General features: G+C 38.6%; 1 protein-coding gene and 1 long non-coding RNA gene across 3 annotated transcripts in view; both read left to right on the top strand.

Annotated features, from left to right (window-relative positions):
* FBXL7 (F-box and leucine rich repeat protein 7) overlaps positions 1 to 27183 on the top strand; it is a 444772-nt gene that overhangs the window by 271159 nt on the left and 146430 nt on the right. The window lies entirely within an intron of this gene.
* LOC119505958 lies at positions 2952 to 6430 on the top strand. Its single transcript, XR_005210914.1, has 2 exons — positions 2952 to 3415; positions 5335 to 6430. It is a non-coding gene; the product is annotated as an uncharacterized LOC119505958 (long non-coding RNA).

Genomic DNA, 27183 nt, shown 5'->3' on the forward strand with positions numbered 1-27183 from the left:
GGCCCTATAGGTCTAAAGGTTCCCTGTGTGTTTCTTCTACACTGGTATTTTTTGGTTGCTATTGGCCCAATGTCATGAGCGGCTAACTTCACTTCAGTTTCTGTATCCCAGTATCAAGTAAGATTTCGGAAAACCAAAAGCCCCTAAAGCGGGTGCACTGAGCAGCCCATGTAAGTATCATGCAGCACTGAAGTTCTTTTGCAGGAATGTGAATTACTCGTAGTCTTCCTTTAGCATTTGGAAAGAAACCCTACCCAGACCTATATGATGTAAATTACTGAGTCCAGTCACTCCTGTTGTAAGATGTCAGCTTTAAACCTATTACACTGAAAGAGGAGCATGATGTGATACCTATTCAAAAAGGCATAAGTTGTATGGCATCATTCATATATATTTCTGTTTCTGTGTTTTGACTCTGAGGTACTGTAGATTCTGATGATTGTGTGATTTCAGAGAGATGTTTGCATTGTGTTCAGTAAAGTTAGACTATTTAACTGTACCATTACAATGGATACACAAATAACAACTTGGCTTTTGTTTCCACAAGGCTTTGACCTCCTAAAAAAGTTTTTCCTTTGTTTTTACTTTTCTTTCATCAGTTGCCAGGTGGTAATGAGACTTTTGGTTGCACAAAAGGGGATGAGTAGGAGACGGAAGGACATAATGTAGTAGAGTTTTGAAAGAAGGGTTCTAACCTGGACTTTAAGGTTCAGTTTAGATCTCAGTGGACCTGAAGACCAGGCCAGAGAGTTGCCCAAGAGAATCCTTCATAAATAATTGTTGGTTCAGAAAACTTTGGGCCAGGCTTGTTTTGGAATCTACTAAGGAGTGATGATATCTTCTAGGTGAGTTGTGACTCATTTATAAGGCTAGAGACTGTTAGAGACCATTGGATTCTTATGTAAGTTTGATAGAATCACATTCTTTCCTATCATTTTGGAGAGTGAAGATTGCAATAAGTGACAGTAGATGACACTTGGGGTACAGTGTCAATTATTAATAATATGTATCAAAGAAAGGGATGCAGTGGGCTTGGTCTGAGACATGGCTTATCTTAAACACGTATTTATATTTAGTGTTTGGAGCACTTGCTCTCAGTTTTGTAGCAGGTTTGCATTCAAGGTCATATTTTTTTCTCCGATTAATATTTAAATAAGAACCTGTCTCTGAGCGTATAATGATTACCTAGCAGCAGGAGGGCAGTTCAGGAGTGTGCTGCTCAGCAGTCTGGAAACTAGTCACAGATTAAAAATGGGTAATCCACACAATGAGTAAAAATAAGGCAGAACTGCAAATTGCGTTTTTCTCTGGAATCATGACAGAATCGAGAAATAGGTAAATCATTTTACGTCACTAAGTATTTAGAAGGTTTGTGGTCAATGAGTGAGCTCTTCCTCAGAAATTTTAATACCTTGGGTTTATTTCTTGTCAATTTTTGGGATTTTAGTTTCTATGCTCAGAATCGGCACATCATTCTACTTGGGAGAATAAGCTTGAAGTTGAGGATAAAAAATGGAATGTTAAAAAAGTCACAGAGAAGGAGTTAGAGGTTTTATAAAATAAAATATTGGGGAATGGAAAAAAAAAAAGACTGAAAGGAAATATGTTCTCCAGAGGCGTGTGTCCCAGGGATGGAGCTGAGATGGATGAGAGGGGCTCTTGGCCTGTACTTTTTCCTGAAGTTTTCATGGGCAGAGCTAAGGCTGGACAATGTCAGGTAAAGAAAAAACTGGTTGGGGAAATAGTCAATAGAGCTGAGTTTCCCAAAGGTTTTTCTTTTCTTTCTTTTCTTTTTTGTTTTTATCTCAGGCCATTGGGTTTCTCTGACTCACCAGGACTAAGGCAACTAAAAACGAGGTGAACATTAATAATTCCAAAAAACACTAAGAATTTGGATAGGAAAAAAAACACATCAAAATATGCTTCTTAAGAGTCATCTAATTTGCAACAAGAGAATTTGAAAACATCTCATTGAATCTGTAGGGGAAGAGCTTAATGAATATATGCAGTCGAGGAATGATAAATAGGATTCAACAATAATGTGCGGTGATTACTAATTTATTATGTATCAAAACTCACATTGCATTGTCTACTGTACTTACCTGCTGCTTCATTTATTAAATGTACAAATATTTATACAGACTTGTATAAAAATTCACCTCCAACCTTGGTCTCCCATGAAATCCTTCTTTCCCAGTCAAATCTTAAATTCATCAATAGTAAATTACCCTTCTACAAGGTTTGTGGGGAACTGTAAGCTACTTCAGGGACTACTGTAGTTTCACTCTCATTGTTCACTCTTGTTTCGGAGTGGCATGTCCAGGGATTTTCCCTTGGTTTAATCAATCTTCTTCTTTAGCAAAATGTTGGCTTTAGGTTCAAATTGCTTCGGTTGCTGTTGTGATAAGACTCTGAACATTTCGCTCATTGCAATTCAAGTCGCACTTGGCTGTCGGGCAGCCACCGGCCTGGGAAGGCTCTAAATCAGCTCACTCCAAGAGGGCAGGACACCCTTCCAGACACACTTGTGCCAGGATATACTCTATCTTTATTTCCCCTTACAGTATTTGTGACTGATGAATTCAATAAGTACTTGAACATCTCCTACTCTGTTCTTTCAGCAGACCGTTTGTTTATTGGAGAGCTTATTTTGGCAAGTGAACAATCAGCCGTCTGACCTAGCTCAAGGACCATCAAGAGGAACGTTTGACCTCAACTTTAGATGGTCCACATTTTTCATGTTAGTATTTGTGGCTTAACAGAGCAATTGATCACAACTGGCTTTCTTTCTTCCCAGTCTGTGGGTATACATCAAAAGCTCTAAAATGTACATAGAAAACAAGTTGTAAAAGCCTTGGTTATTGTCAAGAATCCCATGTGATTGTTTTTTCATTTGCAGCATATGGAGGTGTGGACAAGGGATTCCCTTGGCCTTTGTTCTAAAGATTGAGTCCACCAAACTAAAAAGAATTGCTTTTTCTCCCTTCAGAACCTTAATTAGGACAAATCCATTACTGGTCTTACTGTTGAACTTTATTAATCAGATGTGGAGAGCTTTGATCTAGTTCTCCTGGTGGATATGTTTATGGTTTCCTGGAAGATTTATCTGTCTGCAGGGTGAGTAAAAATAGTGGGATCAAGCAGTGGTATGTAACTTTAAGAGCAACAGCCTTCAATTCTACCTACCTCCCATCCCCTCTCAAAAGTTGTAGATTTACTAACTTATATTTATTAGTTTAGGGTAACAGTCAGCAAAAGCTCAGGCAGGATGAACAGTAATGCTGTTTTGGACCATGGAAATAGCCCTGAACTGGATGTCAGATGGATATTCTAGCCTTGATTTCATCACCAAATGTGAGACCACAGACAACTCATTTAATTTTCATGACCCTCTGTGTTCTCATCTGGAAAATGGGTAGGTTGGATTAACTCATTGATTCTTAAAGTCAAGCAAGCAACAGAATCACCTGGAGGGCTTATTAAGGTACAGATCTCTGGGCCTGTGGTGTAGTCAATTAGATTAAGTGGGGCTGGGGTGGGGATCTGAGAATTTTGCCTTCCTACCAAGTTCCCAGGTGCTGCTGCTGCTGATCCAAGAACAACACTGAGATCCACTGGGGTAGTTACTTCTCTGGCCTCATCCAGCTTTAACTTTGGGTGACTGTTTCATGCTCAGTGGCTGCAGTGGCCTATTTGGAGCTTCTGAATGCATTGGCTGTGGTAGGTACAGCTGATGGATTACTACTAGGAGACCTTAGTAAGAGCAGAAATTTGGAGTGACAAGATGGCCCCAGATATTAGCAAACTAGTCGGGAAGACTCTAACAAGTTAGTGTATTGGAGTTTAGCAGAAGGGGGACTGCCATGGAGGAGAATGGCGGCCACCAGGCCCTAGGTTGGGGTGGTAAGCTCAATATAAGTGATATTTGACTTATTTCAACAAGCTCACTTACATGTTGGATGCAGAAAAGAAAAAAATGATTGATCGATTTCGTAAATCAAACACTGGGCAACCTATATCCTTTGTATTGCTACTGTCAATGTAACTTCTAATATCAGGGGGAAATTTATTTTTTCTAAATATAAAATAAAGCAAGCTCTGATTGTGTCTGTACCATGACTGTCTTTTGGAGCAGTGAAAACAATACATATTGATGCACACACAGTATTAGCTAGGGGCAGTTTGTGGCTTTATCATTTGTTGTCTAAATTGTAAGAAGCTCTGTTAAGGATTCTGGAAGGTCCTAAGTCCTTGATGTTTTCAAACCTTCCCCCACAATGTTATCAAGTTGTTTTCAAGTACATTTCAGTTTTTGCTATTAGGACAGCCCTTGCTCATTACAAGAACCAAGGTACATGACTTTTAGAGGCACCTTTGGAATGAGAGAAAGACTGATTAACACAATTTTTAGCTGTGATTGTTTTTCTTGAGTGCTTAGAGACAAGAAGGAATAAAGGGGAATGGCCCTAGTTTATTTCCTAATATTTAGGAAATCCTGTCTGTCGGAATTATTGAAACACTTGCTCAAGACCCATAATTGTATAACTGCAGTGTTTCTCAAATTTTCATTCACACGGCTGGCTGAAAATGAATTCACGTAGCAATGCAAGGATGACCCCAAGTCTGAAGTGGGTCATTTTTAATGTTGCCAACAGCCACTTGTGAACTGTGTAAGCAGCAGTTGTTAAGAGATTGGTTTCTAGTCTGCTTTTTCCTTACTCTCAAGTGTGTTTTTTAACCCAGGGTATGTGCCAGGAGCCTCGCTCAATAGAAACGACTTTGATGGACACATAACGAGAAAGAAAATATTTACCAAACTTAAAGAAAAAAACTTGGCAGCCTTACTTTTTATTATCCATAAGGAATTGGGTCAATGTTTTGTGGACAAATGTAAATATGAAGGGTTTCTAAGTATGTTTTGCATGGGGGATGGGCAGGGGTTTGGAGGGAAGTTCTTATTTATTTGACAATAGTGTCCACAGCAAATAGATTAAATGTTATTTCTGTGAGCTTCAAAAAATGAATTGGGGCATGGATTTAGGAATCGAGGATAAATGAACAATAGCTGCTTTGTCATTTCAAATTTTGTATCTTGCTCCTGCCTCAGAATCCTTTTCATAGAAGAGTGTGTTTTTTTCTATAAAGACAAGTTTTTGTGGTTAAGAGAAAGTTATCGAAGTGATCGCAGAATAACTCAAAACTAGGGAAGCTTTGCCTCAGATCAAGTTGGCCATTAGGAGGAAATTGAGTAAAGCTGTGCAGACTCTGAGACCTGGGAATTTACATTCCTTCAGATTTTTTGAAGAATGCTTCAAATTCTTACTGTACTCCTAGGAGGCTCTCAGACTTCAGACGCTAATCCCAAGTAGAGTCACCGAGCCCGAAGACATCCATTGCTTATGACAAACAGAAAGCTGAATCACGCTCCTGCTGAAGCTCTATAGAGATTTGTTCTCTCAGAAAAATACTTTTGTGGCCAGATGCTTTAAGTTGCTGTGATGCAGATATGGGTAATATACAAAAGGATCCATGAATTTTCTCTGCATTCCGTCTGTAACATCCAGAGCTACAGTGGTGGCCGTGAACTGCTGAACCACTGTTCTCTCTTCTGTGAACTGAGGAGGCCTAGACTTTCACCCAGAGTCTTGTGAGTACGTAAGTGGGTTACATATGTGAAAATACTTTCTGCACCTAAGGAGTTGTACACATCTTGAAAGGCTGAAGGGACTGAGCACAATGGGAGCAAGGCTTGTTCATTCCAGCATTTAGCAATGTCAGTCCACCCCTTTATAATTACATATTCATTTTCCACCATGACAAGTTGATTCCGGCTTCCAAGTTAACAGAAAAGTCAACAGGTTTTCCTTTTCTTCCTGTTTTCTCCTATTACATTCCCCTGGGCTTGGTTGGCACATATTTCATGATGAAATTTTGATCACGGTGGCAGTAATACCAAGGTAGAATCATGGAATCAAACAGCCTAGTGAACCTCACATTTCCCAAGGATTAGGGTCTCCTCTCTTTAGCATGAAAATATTTTGAAAACCATCTCACACTTTACTCCAAAATAAATGTCAAAGGCTTAGTGTATTTGATATGAAAACAAGAAAAAAAGGAGAAAAAGTGCAATAAACAATATAGTTGAATATTGATTTAGCTTTGGGGGCGGAAAGGACATTATAAGCATGAAGCCAAGGATGTTATTTATAAAAACACCTGTGGCTAGATAGAGCAGTAGAAAACTTTTGTTTAAAAACAAACTTAAAGAGAATAAAGGCAGTTGAGGAAAAAGGAAAAAAAACTATTTGTAACAAAAGCTAGTCAGTGACAATATCTTAATATGTAAAAAGACTCTTAGAAAACCAATGAAAAGCAAGGCTGTTTGCCAAGGCAGAAATATAAATGAGACCAAAAAAAAAAAAAAAAAAAACCTACTCTGCAATGTTTATTTTCACCAGTGGTTTAAAAAAATTACATTTTAAGCAGCCCTGAGATACTCTCAAATTGGCACAGATTTGAAAAAAAAAAATCAGGGTGCTATTCAGTACTGGTGAGAAAGAGAATTAGAACTTCCAGCAGAGTGCTATTAGGTGGGGGGATTGATGAGATCTGTTTTCAAAAGCATCTGTTTAGCTACATCCCACTCTCTTGCAGGGCACGCCCTTTGACCAAGCAGTTCCACTTCAAGGAAGGTATTCAGTGGAAATAATCCATCATATATACAATAATTTGTTGATGGGAGTGATTTCCAACCAGGGATGACTTTGGCCCCCAGGGACATTTGGCAATATCTGGAGAAATTTTGGGTTGTCACAACTGCAGGGTCGAGATGCTGCCAAACATCCTCAAAGGCACAGGGCCCCCTGTCCCCCAATCACAGTCAACAAGGAATTATCCAGACCTGAATGTCAATAGTGAGATCAGAAATCCTGGTGTATATAAATGTTCACCAAAGTGCTAACTGTCCAAAACAAAGGGCTGGTTAAATATATTATGGTACTTCTGTATCATGAGCGATTTTGCAACTAAAATGTTAACAGAAATATATCTATTGATATGGGACACAATTCACATCATATTACATTTTTTTAACCCAGTTACAAGGCAGAGTGATCCACTTATTTGTTAAAAAGCATAGACTTAATCACATATACTCAGCAAGCTGTTAAGGTATTGCCTCTGTGATTGGGTGTGATTGTAGGTGTTCTTTTTATTTATCTTTATTGTCCAAATAGCTTGCGTTGCTTTTGTATTAAGAAAAAAAATTGATAAAAATAATTCTGAAAAATACATTTTATAAGAAAATAATATGGATTTTACATGAGACCAGTTTAATTTTACTCTCCATTGAATGAGAAGACACATGACAAACAGGTATTATTAATTTGTTAAATCTTTAAAAGAAATTAATCTTATCAGAGTAGTGAATATGTGCATTTGAAATATGATGGTGTATGTATGTACAAGACAGATTATTAGAGTTTCTTGTATTTGTTCCAATAATTGTGGCTCCACATAAGGCTGAGGACCACATCATAATCCATTGATCAAACCAGTAAGGTATTTACAGAGGTGAGCCTGTATTTTATATACTAATAATTGATTTCTTAGGCTCTAACTACTCATGAAATTGAAATACGGTTGTGTCAGAATGCTAATGCTGTTAGTATAGTTCTATGTTAGGATATTCTATTCATGGGGGACCACATCTTTAAAGCATTTTAAAAATGAAAATAAAACTAAAGCGTAAATAGTAATATGACATCTGCAACTAGGAATTTAGTTCTGTCAAATTATTAAATAACATTTTTTCTATTTTATTGCAACTGAACCATGTACTTCAATGGGAACTGGAATTATGAAGTTACTTTTCATTCCTTTTGGATGTGATTTTCACTAGACTTCCCATTATCTTTGAAATTACTTGTTGCATGATGTTGACAAGCTTCTAAACTTGAAGAAAACTTTTCACTTGTACCTATTAACAAAATAATTATGCTTTGTGATTATGCTTTGTGAAATAGAAATAATTTATTTTTCTTGTAGGCTCAGTAATATCATTCTGGAAATGTTAATTATCTGTTAAGCCCACAGTCATTTGTTGCATGAATATAATGGGCTATTCTCTGATAGGTGCTGATGACATTATGTCAATAGATAGTAATTCATACATACATTCATTCATTCACCCATTCATAAAATATTTATTGAGCTACTAGTACATGCAAGGTGCTATTCTGGGCACTGGGGATACAAAGTGAACAAAACCAAGTCCCTGCCCTCATGGAGATAAAGTTCTGTTGAACACTGGTCTCTGTTTATGAGCTCAGTGGCTAGTTGACGAGGAGCAAGATATTGAACAAAACATTTCAGTGCAGTGTGGTAACTCTTACAATTGAGGTTTGTACAGGGTGCTATCAGAGCACAGCAGCAAGAGGCCCAACCCAACCTAAGACAAGCAAACCTAAGGGAAGATGTCCTGGTGAATGTGATTCCTAGATGAAAAAGTAGGCATTTCCCATGGAGAAAAGTATGGCAACAGTGTGGATAGAATAGGGGTCTGCCCAAGGAGTAATTGACCTTTCTCTTGGAAAATGGAATATGAGTAAAACAAAGCACTTAACATTTTACTAGGTGATATCAATAAGGGAGCCAACGACTCCCATAGAACCAGGCCATTTCAGAGCCAGAGGGGAACTTGCAGATTATTTGAAAGTCACAAAGCAGATTTGAGGCAGAGTGGAGAGAAGTCACCATTCAGCTCCTCTCCCTGCATTTTCTGGACAGTTTTTCACTGAGTTTCACACACTTAGAAAGCACATACACAATAACTAATCATTCTGTAGTTATTCATATCATAGAAAAATGATTAGCTGTGGACTCCCATTAAATGCGTTATTAAAGATATATCTAACTGTACAATGTATTGATTATATATTCATTTTCAAGCACATATTTATTGTGTATAACACAAAGTTCATTGCAAGGATCTGGCTTTGGGAGAGGCAGAAAAATAATTTGATGAGCGAGTCCTGGACGTAAGTGTTCAGGCTCCTCCATGTTTCAGCCTTATTTCTGCTGAAGATTTTCACAGGCTCACCCCCTCCTGGGTGAGGCTTTTACCTAGGAAATACACTTTTTTTGACTTTCTGTTTGGGTTTCAAATAACAAGCGATGAGATGGGAAAACTAAGCGACGAGGCACTCTGGACCAAGAACCTGATTGTGTTACAGTGCCAAGATCTCCTGGGATGCCAGGAGACATTCCTGAGCCTGGAAGGTGGAGGCCAGCACATTATCCATGAGGGGAAGATTGCCTGCAAACATAACTGACTCTGTTGGAAGAAAAGGGAGGATAGAATGGATGGCGAGAGAGGTAGTAATGGGGAAAATTTTAACATTTAAGTCATGGATTGGTTGGATTGATGACAGTTCATTGGACAAAAAAATTAACTCCCACTTAGCAAAATCTCAAATGAGAAATATTTTTGAAGCCTGAAATAGGCTAGAAATAGCCAGAGAATGAGGCACAAAAAAATAACCAGTCACTTGTGTTGCAAAGTGACCATGGAAATTAGAGAGTTATTAAGAATATTTCTGGAATGAGAAAATGAAAGAGGGAGGAAATGTGGAAGTCATTCCTCTTTCTTCTGGACAGCTGCCTCCCAATCCTGGCTGCTTTGTCCCTTGTCTTGGTCAAGTGCAAAGTGCCTGCGTGCCGAGAGAAGGAGTGAGAGGTGGCTTTACAGGGACATTGGAAACAATCTGTTTCTTCTGTTTCCTTCCAGTGCTTCAGCATTGCTCTCTGAATAATCTGCAATATTAATTTTTTCCAAGTATGTACTTTTCTTTTTCCTCCCTTTAAAAATAATTGTTTACCACTATATTGTTGCCCAAAACACCCCAGCCTGGTATTCAAAAAGTAGCATCATGAGCAGGGACTCTGCACTTCCCTGTCCTTGTGGGTTCCAAGATGTTCTTGTGCACAGGTAGAGCCTGGAGCTCCGTGGCTGCCCATTTCTGGTCTCTTGGGATTGCAGAGGCCAGTTCAAGCCCTTGTTCTGAGCTTCCTGATTCTTCTCAACCTAGAATGAGGTGAAGTTTGGAGACAAAAGATTTGTTCATTTCAATCCACTGAATCTCTTGACTTCTGCAATCATACCTTATTTATTCATTTTCCTATAAAGCCTTTAAAAGTGAATCCCAGTTGGAAATTATTTTAAAAGATACTTGTTTCACTTGTTTGAATGGAAATTCTCCACCTTTTTTCAGTGAATATGGGTTCCCAATACTGGTAGGCCACTGTATTAAGTTACCTCTTGCTGCGTAGCAAATTACCCCAAAAGTCAGCAGCTTAAAAACAGCACACATTTATGACCTGGTAGTTTCTGTGGCTGAGGATTCCAGGTGCAGCTTCTTTGGGTCCCCATCAGGGTCTCACGATGTGGGCAGGGGCCACGGTCGCTGGACAACTGGACTGCGGAAGGCTCTGCCTCCAAGCTATGTTGTTGTTGGTAGGATTCAGTTCCTTGCAGGTTGTCAGACTCACAGCCTCAATTCCTCCTGGCTGCTGGCCAGAGGCTGTCCTCAGTTCTTGCCATAGAGGCCTCTCCAACATGGCAGCTCGCTTCATCCACGCCAGCCAGAGAGAGAGAGACTGCTAACAAGATGGAAGTCACAGTGTTTGGCGACTTCATTCATTTTGCCAGTCTGTGGTTCAAAAGCACACTCAAGTGAGGAGGGGGAGACGGGCCCTCTTAGAATTCTGCATGTAACAGTCTCTCTCATCACGAGCAGTTCCAGTCCAGGCACTTCCTTCACTCAGAGTTCTGGGTTCATATCCCAGCTGGGCTACTGAGAAGACAAGTTCTGCGGCCTTGGGTAAGTGATTTAACTTCTCTAAGCCTCACTTTCTTCAATTGAAAATGTAAATCTTTGAAGGATTAAAGTAACACCTCTTTCCTAGAATCATTCTGAAATTTAATTGAAATAATTGTAAGACAATTGTGAATAGCTGAGCTTTTTGGAATGTCAAGACTGTTTATAAAAAAGTTTCAGAATAATTTTTAATTTAATATTGCAGCCAAACATATATAAAATCCATCATATATTGTGTTTCCAAACAGTTTATACTAAACAGGATTGAGTCTGGATAATTTTTGCCCCCCAGGGAAAATCTAATTATTGCCTTACGCTGTTCACCAGCAATGCCTCAGTGACTCTGGAGATGTATGAAGCTGTTTGTTTCTTTAAATGGCCCCATCCTGCTCTAAATTTTAGTGCTGATGTCTGATTTTAATTTAGGTTTTCTTTCTTTCTTTGATACTGCTATCAAGAATGTTTCCTTGGTATCATAGTGTTGCATTTAGCAGTTGCCTCTCTCTCTCCCTCTCCTTCCCTCTCCCCCACTTGCTCTCTCTCTCCCTCTCTCTCTTGCTTCTTATCTGCTGTGAACTAAAAATTGAGAGGCAGTACCTGAAGTTCTTGCAAAGATAAAAAAGCCCTAGTTGTGAATCTAGTTCTCCCTACTTGCTACCTAGGCAGCTTGACAAGTATTTAACTTGCCTGTACCTTAGTGTTTATCATCTATAAAACATATTAACTATTTTATTGATGGTTAACAAGATAATGCATACACAAAACTTACTATATGGTAAACGTGGGATAAATTTAGGTATTTTTATTTAACAATTTATACAAATGTATTAAATTTTATGAAATATGAGGAAAAAACAGGTTGAAAATTTGGGCCTCTTTTTAGAACAAAGTACATTAGTATCTGTAAAATTTTTGGTGAGTTCTAGGTCATTGAAGTTTTGTTACGTGATTGCATCTACTGTCATTTGGTTTTAGTGCTATAAGAATTTCTCAGATGTAAGGAAATATGTCGTTGTCATTTCATATTAACATCCTAGGTTGACTTGGAGTGATTTTCATTCTGCACATCGAAGTATTATTACATATTGACTTTATAGGTTACTATTCTAGGGAAGATATTTGAAGTCAGTTTTGAGTTTAAGATAAAACACATAAAATTGGGTTTAATCCTCACTCATAACAATTTTAAACCAAGGACTAAGTATCAGTCTTTTCTGGAAAGTGTTTCATAGATGCAGAGTGGGTCATAATATTTCACATTCCACAGTTCAGAAGCAAGACAGTGTGATATGGAAGAGAGCATTCTTTAATTTTGACCACAAGACACTATCATGTTTATTATGTATGTTGATTAGAGTAAATGAAAATATAAATGTAGAGAAGTGCGTCCTCTTGTCAGTTTCCCATTCTAGATCTAGTGGAGCAGTAAGAAAGGAGTAGGAGAGGAGAGGAAGTACGGAGGCCTGTAGGAGACATAAAGGCCCATAGTCTCTGCCTGTGGTGAGGAGGGATAGCAACCCGTACTTCCAGCAAAGGTGCTCAGAATGAAGTGTGAAAGCTGGGAGCATGAACTCTTGAATCAGACCCATTGGTTTCCAACCCCAGCCTTGCCACTTTCACTGTTTAGTGTCTCTTTGTTTCAGTTCTTCATCTGGGAAATGGGGATAGCTATAGCACTCACCCCACGGGCTTTTTGAGTATTGAATAAGAACCTGGGCATATTTCTCTTAGCAGCGTGCCGTGTGCACTCTAAGTGTTTGGTATATTTTGCTGCCTGACTATAATCTAGAGCAGGGGTTGGCAACTTTTTCTCGAAAGGAACAAATGGTAAATACTTTAGGCTTTTTCAGCCAAGAGGCAAAAGAAAAATGTCATGTAAGTACTTAAAACAAGAGATAAAACAAATTTCTACAAATTTTTATTGACAAAATTCAAATATTTGAGTATAATTGAGTACAATGTTTTTTTCTAATAGAAGTCTAATAATGAAAGGGTTTTTTGGGGGATGATACTATTTCATTTAATTGGGGTTCAAAGTTACTGTTCACTGTCATCAAATCATTTTCAAAAATTCTTCTATTAAAACCATTCCTAATAGACGGACTGGTTTGGACAAAAGCAGGGGATGGGTCAGATTTGGCTGCTGAGCTGTTATTTGCTGACCCCAGATCCATGATTCTCAAGTTTTCTTTTATGATCTTGACACTGTGGCAGACATGGATGATGTTCACAAATGTAACACACTCTGCAGTCATAACCAAGATATACACAATTAATTCCCGGTGCAGTAGCTGTAACCACACTCTTTGACGTACAAAAGAATGTCCATCAAGCAAAGACACTGTACTACAATTAACATGGTGACAAATGTCCCAGATATGCATCACGACTGCCCATGCTTAGCCATTGTGTTCATTGTGTGAAAGCAGGTTCTCATGGTTTATTTTCCCCCATTTAGAGTAGCTCCCCCAGTTCATAACTTGCAGTTCATCTCTACAAGGATCTTCCAAAAAATAAATAAACAAACTTTGAAGTCTAGGAAAAGTTTTTTTTTTCCTTTTTCTTCCATGCTCAGGTGATAGAAAGGAGAACTGAGCAAGGATCAGTGGCACAGCGTCTCCTCCAACCAGTAGCAGCTCAGTTATGTTCCAGTTGATGATGTGATGACCATACTAAGTTTCAGACACATGAATCCATCTCTGCCTGGACAACGGGAATCTCAAACTAACATATGTGACACTGAATTTGTTATCAAGGCTGACTCTCCCCACCAAATAATTTTTAAATCTCTTCTTTCCTCTCTAACCCTACTGTCATTTGCCTCGTCCAAGCTCCCTCAAGTGGAATTATTCAGTAGTTTCTGAACCAATTTCTCTATCTCTTTTCTTTTCCATATTCATCCTTCCCAACACTGCTAAAGCCATACTGACCATGCCTAAAATACGCAGTTGCTCACCATTTTGCTAACAACAACTGAAATTCCTGAACATGATATTCAAGGCCCATACATCAGGACCTGTTCTAGTTTGCTAATGCTGCCAGAATGCAAAACACCAGAGATGGATTGGCTTTTATAAAAGGAGGTTTATTTGGTTATTCAGTTTAAGTCTTAAGGTCATAAAGTGTCCAAGGTAACACATCAGCAATTGAGTACCTTCACTGGAGGATGGCCAATGGTGTCTGGAAAACCTGTTAGCTGGGAAGGCACGTGGCTGGCGTCTGCTCCAAAGTTCTGGTTTCAAACTAGCTTTCTCCCAGGATGTTCCTCTCTAGGCTACAGTTTCTCAAAAATGTCACTCTTAGTTGCACTTGGGGTATTTGTCCTCTCTTAGTTTCTCCAGAGCAAGAGTCTGCTTTCAACTGCCGTCTTCAAAATATCTCTCATCTGCAGCTCCTGTGCTTTCTTCAAAGTGTCCCTCTTGGATGTAGCTCCTCTTCAAAACATCGCTCACAGTTGCACTGAGTTCCCTCTGCCCGTCAGCTCATTTATATGGCTCCAGTGATCAAGGCCCACCCAATGGGTGGGCCAGCACTCCATGGAAATTATCCAGTTAGAGTCATCACCCACAATTGGGTGGGGCGCATCTCCACAGAAACACTCAAGGAATTATAATCTAATCAACACTGATAACGTCTGCCCACACAAGATTACATCAAAGATAATGGTGTTTGGGGGACACAATATATTCAGACTGGCACAGGACCCCAACCAACATCGCTACCTTCATCTGTGTATATTCCAGCATTATCAAATCACTTGTCATTCTCTGCAAATACCATATTGTTTCTTACCTCCTTTCTTGTTCCTGCTGTCCCTTCATTGCAGATAATCCTCCAAAGTCCCCAGGCCTGGAATGTCCTACATCTACCTCCAATCTTCCCATGATTTCTCCCCCACCCACCCACACACAAAGGCAGAGTTAGGTTTTCTTTCCAGCAATGTCTTGGGCAGGTATTGCATTCACTGTATTGAATTATAATAGTCTTTTATGTATCTCTGTCTCTCTCACTGATCATTGAAATACTTGAGAGCTGCATGTCTTCATTTTTTATCCCTAAACAAGGAGTGTTGCATAAAGCAGGCATTCTGTTAATGTTTACACTTCACTAACCCCAAGAACTGGTTTGCCGCCCCTGCCATTATCTTGGCATCTTCACCAGATGGTGGAGAGGGTGGATAAAAGTGAGGAGCCTGGGACCTACTATTTAAATGGATGCTTTGTATTCATTTTCATTACCATGTACAAGCCCATGATTGCTTTGAAATGAAATCACTCCAGTTTTTAACTTGACTCTCAATAGCTCTGGTGTATCCTTTCTTAGAATATTTTTGCTCTTTCCACATAGAAAGAGTGATGAGTGATTTTCCTATCGACTTATTGTGTCTCATATTTGATTTTTATTTTTCTTTATCTTCATCGGACCAGAGAAATAACAGGGAAGAGACTTGAAGTTTTCTAATTATTAGATACCAATGAAGAAATTTAATCCACTGTAAGCACTCCACTACATTCTGCTGTGATCAACAGAAAAATCTGAGAAGGACAATTTTCCTCTAGGCTACCATGGTTTTCTCTCTCATGGCATGACAAACAATTACTTTTTAACATTCTATAACTTTCATTCAAAAGACTGCCTTAAACTATAATGAAACAATATAGCACTGTTTTACTCTGAGGAACAATAGCCATATCACCACAGGACCAGTGTTAAAATTGGGCCAGATTTGCGCATTTGGGATTTGTGCCTGCCTCTGGGAATCACACGCTTTCCAGGCTAAGGGTATCCATAGCTCTTGTTTCCTTGCACTTTGGTTGTGAATATATAGGGCTACTCTAGGGATATGGAATAACTGAGACAATAAAAACAGCAAGCACAAATATAAGGGCCAAGTGAAAAATTTGAAGGTGATTAATTACAGTAAAAAATGTAAGCAACTCCCTGCAGAAGTTGTATTTTCATTGCTTATTGCTCGCCTTCCCAAACAAATTTGCTACCATTTTCAAGTCTCCATCAAAATGCAGGATGAAAAGTAAAATATTTGATGTGATGACAAAACTAGATGCCACTGGGAAAAGCAGATGTGGAGGTTATATTTAAATAAACCATATGGTAGTTCAAAGAATGCTTTTTTTTTTTTTAAATCTAAGAAAAGAATGATGGGTGTATGCATTGCAAGAAATTTTGCTGCATTCATAAGGTTTTACTCCTTTTTGTCTTGTTTGCCTCAACAAAAACTGCTCTCCTCTTGTCTCTTCAACTTCAGAAGTTGAAATATGTCCCATTGTTTTGGAAAACAAGTCCACAGTTTAACCAGTAGCAGAATCTGACATCCATTGTTGCTTTTAATTATTACATTGATGTAGAGGAAAATGAATATCTTTAAACAACAATTCTTTTTTTTTCATGTGTTTTGATACTCTACCAATTTAAAGAGAGGTAGCTATCATTTGCCTTAAGAGGAACATTGTGACATTATTGTGGATTTGCTAACTTTTAATCCCCAGAATAGAAATTTAGTGAGAGCCACCAATGGAAAGCAAAGGAGGCCAACAACATTTAGAATTTTGAATGATGGGCCACTGTCCTCTTCTCAGATTGTGTCATTGGACAAAGTAGTCACGGTAGAATTTAGTGGTGTTTTCAGTTTATCATGTTTCTCCATTAGCACTGAGCCAGGTGAGGCTTCCGTAGCCCTGCATCTCTGTTGGCTACAAACGATTCTCACTGACTGGAGAATATTGATAGGGACTGAACAGCAGGAACGTAAATATACACCAAAGCCCCTCGAAGTGGACATTTTGGTCCATTTGACTTCATTTCCAGGCAGCCAAAGCTAAATTTATCAAAACAGCAAACAGGGAAAGAGTCAATAAGATCTATTGCTGAGGGAGAGGCTCCCAGTTATTGATCCAGAATATTAGCATAATACTGAAATCTGTTTGCCAGATCATAAATCGTTCTGATTCCCTGGGCGGGCAGGCAGCAGGGCATAGAAGTGAGGATGCTGAGTGGGGGAGTGTCACGGCCTTAAGCTGCCTGGCCACACGGTCCTTGTCACAGAGCCCGCTGTGCCGCCAGCTGCCTGCTCACGGGGGAACACATGAAGACCGCTGTTCCAGGAGCTTCTCTAATAAATGACCCTGTGCCCGTGTAGCTAATGGTCACTCCTCTAGCATCTATCTTGAATGTTTCCATCTGGAACCTTCAAAATCGACCCATTATGGTGTGATGAATATATATGTCATGGGAAGGAAAATGCCCCAAAGGAGAAATTTGGCATTCTCCAGAACAAGATGCAGAAATCCCTCATTAATGCATGCTGCACTCATCTGCAGCTTGATCGTCATTATTTTCTATTCTGAAATTTACATTTATTCTCTATGCAAAACAATATTAAGCAACTCAATAATAGCATATCAACAATGTAATCGTCCAGGCACCACATAGTAATGTAATTTTAAGATTTGACATGGCATATTCAACAGACTTTAAAACACATGTCTGTTATTGTAACTACATGAAAATAGTAAATGTCTCTAGCTTTAGAAGTATTCCATACCCAGATGGGAGGAGGCTAAGGAACTGTGACAAATAAATGCAGTGGGGATCCTGCATTGGATCCTGGACAAGAAAAAAGATATTAGTGGTAACATTTGAAAAAAGGTCTGTGGATTAGTTAATCACATTGTATCAATATGGTTCTCCTGATTTTGTATTTGTATTATGCTCATATAATATAACATTTGGGGAAGCTGGGTGAAGGACAAACGAGACTATTCATGCTGTTTTGACAACTTTTTTGGTAAATCTGAAATTATTTCAAAATAAAAGTTTAAAAATACTCCATGAATCAGATTTTCCACTGTCACATTCATCATCTTCAAGTAGGTCAGATTATAGAATTTTTACTGTAATATTGAGCTCTGATTGTAATTTAATTTATGAATATTATTATGAATTATAATGAATCAATAATATAAAACCTGGATGAATTTATTCAGTTTACTGTTGGAGAAGGAACAAGAAAACCAGCATTTAATGAGGAACACATTTAGTGGCCTCGTGGCACGTGCCAGCCTGTTCCTGCTTGCCATTCAAACCCTGATTTTATTCAAGGTCACAGTTTTCCTGGTGTAGGTGATGGGTCATCCTGTTCTCTGATTTCTCAGTTTCCCTTGCAGCAAGACTTCGCCATATCAGGCTTTGCTTGATTCAGTTCAATAAAATAAAATGTGAAGATGCAGGAAGTTCTTGTAGAAAAACTCTGTTTTCCTGATTAAAGGAGTAATTGCATCCAGTTCCTCTCCCCCTCCCATTTTTATGTACTTTGAATATAGCTATGAGGTATGGAATTTTTTAAAAAGTTAATCTATTTTATTTTTACTTCTTAAAATCATATATTATGTGTTTATTATATACAGAAGTTGTAGGTTTACAGAAAAATCATGCAGAAAATAGAGTTCCCATTTACCTTGCCCCCCACGGTTTTCCCTATTATTAACACTTTGCATTAATGTGGTATCTGTTATATTGATGAAACAATCATATCATAATTATACTATTAACTAATGTCCTTAGTTTACATTGGAGTTCACTAATTGTGTTTCACAGTCTTATGGGTTTTTCTAAATTTTGAATCTAGTGTAACATACGTGCAACTTAAAATTTCCTTTTTCCATCACATTCGAATATATAATTCAGTGCTGTTAATTATGTTCACAATGTTGTGCTGCAGTCACCACTATCCATTACCAAAACTTTTCCATCACCCCAATCAGCAACTCTGTGCCAATTAATCATTGAATTTCCATTCCCCACCCCTGGCAATTCTAGGTTCTCACTCTATGAACTTGCTTATTCTGTTATTTCATATCAGTAAGATCATACAATATGTGTCCTTCAGTGCCTGACTCATCTCACTCAGCATCAAGTACATCTTAGTATACAGCTGTGAGGTGGAATTTTGACAGCCAGCTTCTGACCATGAGTCAGAGCCCAGTAAAAACTACTGAGATGCCACCAAGATTATAAACCAACCAGCAGCTCCCTACCTCTGGAATTTTTTGGTATGGGAGAAAGATAAATTCTTCTTCGTTTAAGCCACTGTTATGTTTTTTATTACTTGAAGCTGAAAACATTTCTAATTTATCCACATGTTTCATGTGAACTATTTCATTTCATCTTCACAACTATCTGTTTGATTTAGGCATTATTATCATGATTGTCATTATACAGATTGGGAAACTGAGGCTTCTGGAGAGAGTTGACCTCCCCAGGGTCATACAGGTATGAGTGAGTCTGTACTATGAATCCAGCTATGCCTCACTGTAAGCCCCCTCCTTTTCCATCACTCCTCACTGCCTCTGCATAATTATTCATACCTGCCAGGTGGCAGTGAAGTTGCTACATTAGAAGACTTGCCCAGAGTTCCCCAAGTAGTTGGGGCTGTACCAAGACAACACTCCAGATTTCCCCAAAGTCTGGCTGTCTTATTTCTAGACAGCTCAGCCAGTAAGGCTTTCACTGGAATGCCTGCGTCTCAGAGACAGTTTTATCGTCACACGCTCCTGTGGGACAGGCAGAACTGGCTTGCTTCCCTGTAACTGATAGTTAAGCACATTTGCTTTCACCTTAATCACCGTGAGCAGTTCCCTCAATGATACATCTTATTGACGCATTCACTCTTCACTGCTCTGATACAGGTAGCCTGGCCTGCCCTGAAATAGAAATCAGATGACTCAAAGCAGACAACAAGCAGAGTTCTGAATATTTTTAGTTGGCCTCTTGTTTTCACCTTCTTTTTACTTAGAAAAACCTTCATGTGTGATATTACCTCATGCAGCACATATTTCTCTGTGGTTGGCTGAGGATATGTAAAGGACTTTTTTTTTTTTTTTTTACTTTTTTGTATTATTAATTTTTAAACAGCTTTATTCACACACCATACAATCCATCCTAAGTGTACAATCAGTGACTCCTGGTATAATTGCATAGTTATCATTTACCACCACAGTCTATATGAGAACATTCCCATTTCTTCCAAAAAGAAGGAAAAATAATCCCATTCCCCCCCCCCCCATTGTTGACATTTAGCTTTGGTACAGTGTTTGTAAAGGAGATTTGATACGTGATCATCCTTGGTACCCCAGGGTTTATAATGAAGTTTGGAAGAAGACAGATGTCAGGATGCTATGAATGGGGGAAACTCTGACCGCCAATTAGGAGACCTCGGTTCCAGGTCAGCTCTGCTTCTAGGAGACGGGACAGTCATCCACCATGCCATTGGGACCGCATACAGTTATTTGACTAAACTTCTCATCTGGGTCGTATTACATGATTGCCAATGACCAGTATTATTCTGAAGTTCTTTGGTCTGTGCTCAAGAAATATGCACAAATGCCAGAGTTAACTAATTATGTCAATATTGAAGAAGAGCTTAGTGTTCAAAAATGTTTGCTGCCCCTCCCAACCATACACCTCCCTGGATCCCAAACCACAGTTATCTGGACTTATATAAAGGTCGAAGGACGAAATAACCAAAATAGAATTATCCGTAAATGTACTGACATTTCAAATAATTGATAAATCATGTACAAAGTTATGGGAGTAGTAGTAGCACACATGCTATATGTGCCCCCTTTTCTAGCAGCTTCCATCTCCCCAACTTCCCCAGTTAATGGTTTAGGATAATTAAACCTAATAAAGATGTCATGTACACAGGTTAACAGGTGGTAGCTTTGTTCATATTTTGGGGAGCTGAATTATGAAATATTTGTTGCATCAGGGGAGTGGTGGCTTCCAAGACTTCTGAGTCATTGGGTATCTTCCATGAAGCCCCTTGCTCCCTTGGCCAGGGTACAAACAAAACTCTCTTTCCATAGCAGAGAAGATAAATAGTTAAACTAAAAGGGTTTACATACTTGAAAAAGCATGACTTTGGAGTCAGATATTCTTAAATTAGATCCCATGGTCCAGCCCCATAAGCTAATTCAACTGGGGACAATTACTTAGATTTCCAGGCCTGTTAAAATTAGAATAGTAATACCCTCTTCATGGTGAGATTGCAAGAATTAAAAAAATATATATATTGGTATTGATGATAAAATTATATATTATTATATTATTTTATTATGCACTGTGCCTAGCCAGACTGTATAAATGATTGGAATTAGTGGCGGTAGGAGTTAGTTCTCACCAATCTTCTATCCACTCCTCTACCAAATATTCTCCATTATCATCCTCCTCATTATTTCTTCATTGATTCTATCTCTAGCTTCACATGCAGTCTTTCATGCCTCTTCATTTCTCCAAAGACTGCCATAATGACCTAGAACTGTAGAGGCTGTGGCCCTTCTTTTCAGGGTCTAGAATTCCTGACATTCAAACAAAAAGGAAAAGGCTAAATCAATTTAAAAAAATATTCCTGTACTTGTGATACACTCACTCCATTCCACCTACCTTATTGAGTTGGGTTTCACTTTAAATATTTTACTTGAAGCATATTTTACCAGAGTGCAGATAATGTTTAAATGTTGAAAGACATTATCAATGATCTAGATCACAATCTACTGCATTCCACACTGATTGCTCTTGTTTAATATATACCTGGAGGCGGGGAGGGGAAGCGTATAAATGAAATGTGTGGTATGATTCCATATAATCCAGTCTACACAGAACAAGTGATTGAGTAAAGGAAGGATATGTTTACTGGATGCCCCAGTCAACTTAAGGGAATGGAAACAAGATGAAGTTGTACGAGTTTGGACGATTATATGGAAGCCCTTCCACCCATAAATATTCACTGTCTCATGTTCCTTGATTTCCTGTCCTTCTTTTAGCACATGTATTCTTTGTGTGTACATTGTAATAGTTTCCTGTTGCTGTTGTAATGATTTATCTGAAATTTAGAGGCTTAAAACAACTGAAATTTATTCTCGAACAGTTCTGGAGGTCAAAAGTGTAAAATCATGTTGGCAGTGCTGCATCTCTTCTGAGGCTGAGAAGAGAATCTGTCTCCTTGCCTTTCTCAGTTCCTAGGGGCCACCTGCATTCCTTGATTATGGCCCCTTCCTCTCATCACTCCAAGCTCTTACTTCTGTTCTCTACTCCTGACTCGGGTCCTCCTGCCTCCCTCTTGTAAGAACCCTTGTGATGACGTTGGATTCACCAAGGTAATCCAGGATAATCTCAAAATCCTTAACTGAATGTGCATATTCCATTTTACTTTGTAAGATAACATATTCACAGATTGCAGGGATTAGGACACAGACATCGTTGGGCATACCATTATGCAGCCTACCACACATATTGACCTTGATAAGGTTTTATTCCATGTTTTACTATTTCCCCTGTGAGTTCCTGTTTCCTAGGCCACCTGGCTTTGCCTCCGGTCTTCACGGTTTGATCTCACCTTTGTGAATTCTACCTATGGGTTTAGCATGCCCCCTCTGTAATATGGAATCCAGATTCCTGGCCTTTCCTGATAAGGTTGGCCAGGCCAGTGTTTTTCTGAGAGTATCACCTACTGGAATGAAATCACGTTGACCTGGTTGAAGGGAGAATTTTGAAATAGCTCGAAAATTTTAAAAAGTAATAGAAATTTAACGGTAGGCACTGACTAATTACCAGTAATAATAGCAATCGTTTTTCCTTGCCTTCTCTGATCCTGAGGACTGAATGTGAAGGTGGAGGCAGGTGCGTCTGCGGCTGTTGTCCATGGTCCTGAACCACCCTGCCTGCTGGGGTTCAGTGGTTTTCCTTGATCCTTGGGACCCAAGGGATTCCTGCCCAGTCTCTCTGTCTCCCCCAGGAATTCTGAAACTGGTGAGGAAATAAGTTGTTACAACTGTGAAGGGAGCTTAGAGAGAGAGGATAAAATGGACAGAGACTTCTGGACAGGCACAGCCATCAATCGGTTGCCAGGTGGAAACTAGAGAAGCTTTTTTGGACATAGTTTTCAAATTGCGGCTACGTAAAAGACACCACAATGGACCATGGCGTAAATGTCAAACAGGTAAAGGGGAGGAGGAAATGTCTGCATTGAACAATGAAAAGGGTGCAGGTGTTGACCTAAACAGAAGTTTTAGGCCAGCAAAATAGGTAAAAAGGTGATAATTTTTAATCATCAGTTGAATTGCACAAAACCATGCACAGGTTTTTTTTGTTTGTTTGTAATCTGATGTAAAATACTACCTTGTGTAATTTATTACATGATTTTTATGCATTCATTTTTGGCAGCCTTGTCATGTTTCTGTGTGTTGCTGTCCACCCCTCCCACACAGAGACACCATTGCCATCCATCAGGGGAAGCTGGCAAAGGCTTGTGCCATCCATGAGTCTTCCCATCCTCTGCCTCCCACTTCAGTCAAACACAAACTGTACTCTTGATCCCTGACCTTACGTCTGATACTCATATATATGCTCCTCATTCTTGCAAAGCTCCATATTTTTATGGAGGGGACGGAATGGAAATCTGGAATGGGTTTAGTTCTGGCTGTTTGTGATTCACATTATTTAGTAGTAAAATGTACAGATATCATAAAAACCAAGGATTACACATTCATTACAGCTAATCCAGAACTTCATTGAGGTGCCAGAATGGACTTTGGGTCAGGCCTGTCTGCTGCATATACTTTTGATATTTAAAAAGCAACAAAAAAACAGTGTTTTTACATGATGATCATGATCAAAATCAACCTCGTTGCGAATGTATTATCAAAATGTCCTGATTGTTCTCTCCTATTCTCTTCATCATAGATCTTTGTTTGGACACACCAGAGATTCAGGACACACAGGTGGAAAGATAGTCAGTTTGTGTAATTTTTCTCCTGAAACTGTTAAGAATTTTAACTAGGAAGCCTTAAAACAGAGTTCCGTTTTCATCAACTATAAAAATTAATGATAAACACCTGTGACACATCATGATATTCCTTAATGTGAAATATGAGCCAACATTTTGTTCTTGTATTCAAAAATAATAATAAAACTAGTCAAATAAATAAATCTGATTCCAGAGCCTTTAAGTGAAACTTGAGGGGAAGAACCCAGGGTAGAAGCCTGCCAACACATGGGTTAATAAATCATCCGAATCATCAGTATACTACTTTTGCTTGCAGAATTAGCATCACACAGGAAAGTGTGGTAAGTTTTATCCTAATTTCTGTTACCCCCAAAACCTGTTTTGCTCAGGGCCTACCTCCATTTTATAACTAGTCAATAAATAAGACTACAGTTTAAGTCCATATTGCCATGGAAACAATCAATTATAAGAAATATCTGAAGTGATGGGAGACAGCTGCCAGAACTCTCGGGGTGAAAAAAAAAAGATCTTTGTTGGCAACTTACAAGAAACATTGCCTGCTAAGGGTTTTTGCCAGCTTCCCCTAGCATGGACCTGTGAGTTTATATCTGAACCAACATCTTGTACCCATTTGCTAAGCACTGCATCTGTAATACATTCTAAAAGGATAATTGTGTCTGGAGCTCAACATATGCGATGGCGAGGCAGAAAAAAGTCTCACATTTTTTAGTATAATTTCTCTCATATGTTTCTTATAACTTCATGGCACCAACATCAGCACAAGAAAAAGAAAAGAACTTTAAGTGGGCTAGCTCTTTTGTAAGTTCAGAAGTATGTTCTTAAGTTCTATTTTAAATACTTCTGTGTTCATTGTTTCTGCATAACGATATCAATAATTTAGATAGACACCGAATGTAGTGTCCCAACAAATGTTCTAACATTTGTCCTAAATTTATTATATTAAGTCATTTATGCCTCACAACAATCCTATGAGGTAGGTGCTATTATTACCCCCATTTTATATATGGGGAAACTGAGGCTCAGGCTCTTAATCATAGTGTTCTCCTGCCTCTTCTAATGATAAATAGAAGGTTAAGTTTTCCCCCTGGGTCATAAGCCATTGCTGGATACTGGCACCACTGATGGTGGTAAAAATTGCAAGCATTTGAAATTAAGAATTCCTAATATGCCCCTTTCAGCCTTTCAAGTCATCCATAATTATATCTTACTGGTGTGGTTTATGGATTATTCAATGAAGGTCTGGCTACTTCCTGTTTTGTTTTGGTCTTTTTTCTTGGAGGAGGGTTTCTAATGTTTAAGATAATAATTATAGAACTCAAATAAAATATGTAAGCCTTTAGTTTGGAGTATTGGTGTCTAACCCAGGCCACCTGTGGCATTTTTATTACATATGATGTATGTTAATCTCTTTTTCCTAATCCCTGCCCATATTATTGTGCTTCGATTTCAGGAAACTCAAGATGCAAACCTAATACATTTCCAAAATAGATGAATTAAATTGAAGATACTTCACAATAAAATATATTTCACTTACATTTAATAATCTAGTAAGAGAGGTTATTTTCATTTCCGTTTTGCATATAAAGAGACTGAGATGTAGAGAAGTGCAAGGACTTGCTTGAAGTCACACCTTGTATTTAGTAGCAGAACTAGGGGGCAATCCAGTATTGTTTTTGGTCTACCATACTGCTCCTCCATTTGCTTAAAATTAAATGTGTCTGAGTATCAACCTTTAGTATATCGGATAATGTAGCTCTTAGATTTTCACCGCAAAAGGTGTTTATACTTGAGAATCATCAACTGGTAATGTAGGGACAGCATATTCCCTATAGTCTACTGGTGTCTTTCCCTTATTTGTAGTTAAGTGATTGGAAGGCAAAAGAGTAAAACTGACAATGATTGGAATTATATTCGATTAGCATGAAATGGTAAACCACTGCTTGTTAAAATCATGTTATGAGATTGTCAGGCTTACAAAACTGCTATACATGTGGCACAGTTTTGAACAGCGAATGATATTGAATCAGAATTTTAAAGTTCGATGCATAGAACTTTTACATCTCAGGAGATACACAAGAATTTCCCTTTTAAGGTAATCAGCTGTGTGTAGTGTGCAAACCCCTATTCTGATAAAATAAAGCAGATTCCAGGGTTGGCTAACTTTTTTTCTTAGCTTGCCATGGTACTCGTTTGTGCAAGAACCACTGTTATTACATTTAGTCCAGAGCACCAGGAATTAGTCTCCTTATGGCCGCGTTGGAGAACAGAGAAGTCACACAGCCTCAATCCCCCACATGCACACCAAAAATCAACCAAACAAAGTCTCCGTGAGAGATAGTTTGGGGAAATATATGTACTTTAATTAAACTTTTATTGAAAATGAGTCAAAATTCACAAGTGCAGTCAACAAGTTAAATATGTTCCCCACATTTTATGCTAATTAATAGGAAGAAGTCATGGTATAATAGCAAATCTGTAGGCTTTTATAGTTTGTCTAAGATGCTAGCAAATTTAGTTATCCTTTCTCCTTAATAAGGGTTTGTTAAAAGCTTTCATATTTAAATACACTTTTCATCATTCAAAGAATATTCCTGGTTAAATCTCTGCAATTTTAACCTCCTCTTTCAAATTTAAATCCTGAATCCTGTTCCTATCTGAAGAGAAGACACTCCTGCTTAACTGAGAAAATGGACATTACCCTATCTCAGCTTCTCTCCATCTCAGCATCTCTGTGCATTTTGACCTTCCTTTTCTTCATTTTTATTCCAGTAGTTCTCAGCCTTGGCTGTACATTAAAATCACATGGAGAACTTTTCAGAAATACTGTTGCCTGAGCCCACTGTGGAGTGATCAGATAAGAATCTGTCCTGAGAACCACTGATCTGGTTTTTTGTCCTGAGAAGAACTGTCCATCCTCCCTGTCAAAACCAGGCCATTACCTATGGCCAGGACCTCCTCTCCGGCCTTCCCAAGGACCCAGCTTCCTGAATCACATCTCCTCCTCATCCTCTTAACTCTTCTTTCCCAATGGTTTGTTTTCCTCTTCCTGCCAAGAAGCTCATTTCTTCCCATTCCCCCACATCAGGCCAAGATGGGTCTTTAATGGAAGAGCTAATTCCTGAGCTCCCACTTAGCAGCTGCAGATGCCCCAGTCAAGCTTTCTAGTGTGGATGAAATAGCATAAGGAGGTCTTTCCAGAAGCCAAAGAAATGAGAAGAAATTCAGACGGTAAACAGGAAGAGTTTTGATTTCCTTCAGTCAGAAAAAAATGTTTATCATGCCTTCAGCTGCCAAGAAGGGGATGATCTCAGTAGGGTAATGGTTTACAATTTCAGAACCTGTCTTCTTAAGATCAAAAAACATGTTTCCTACTAAATCTGTGTGCTATGAAATAACTGGAAGGGATTGATTTTAATCATTGTTTTCCTTTTCTTTAGCTGGTAAAATCCTTTTTTATTGATAATTGTCAATGAAGCCAATAAC

The sequence above is a fragment of the Choloepus didactylus genome, chromosome 11, assembly GCF_015220235.1.
Source record: "Choloepus didactylus isolate mChoDid1 chromosome 11, mChoDid1.pri, whole genome shotgun sequence".
NCBI lineage: Eukaryota > Metazoa > Chordata > Mammalia > Pilosa > Megalonychidae > Choloepus > Choloepus didactylus.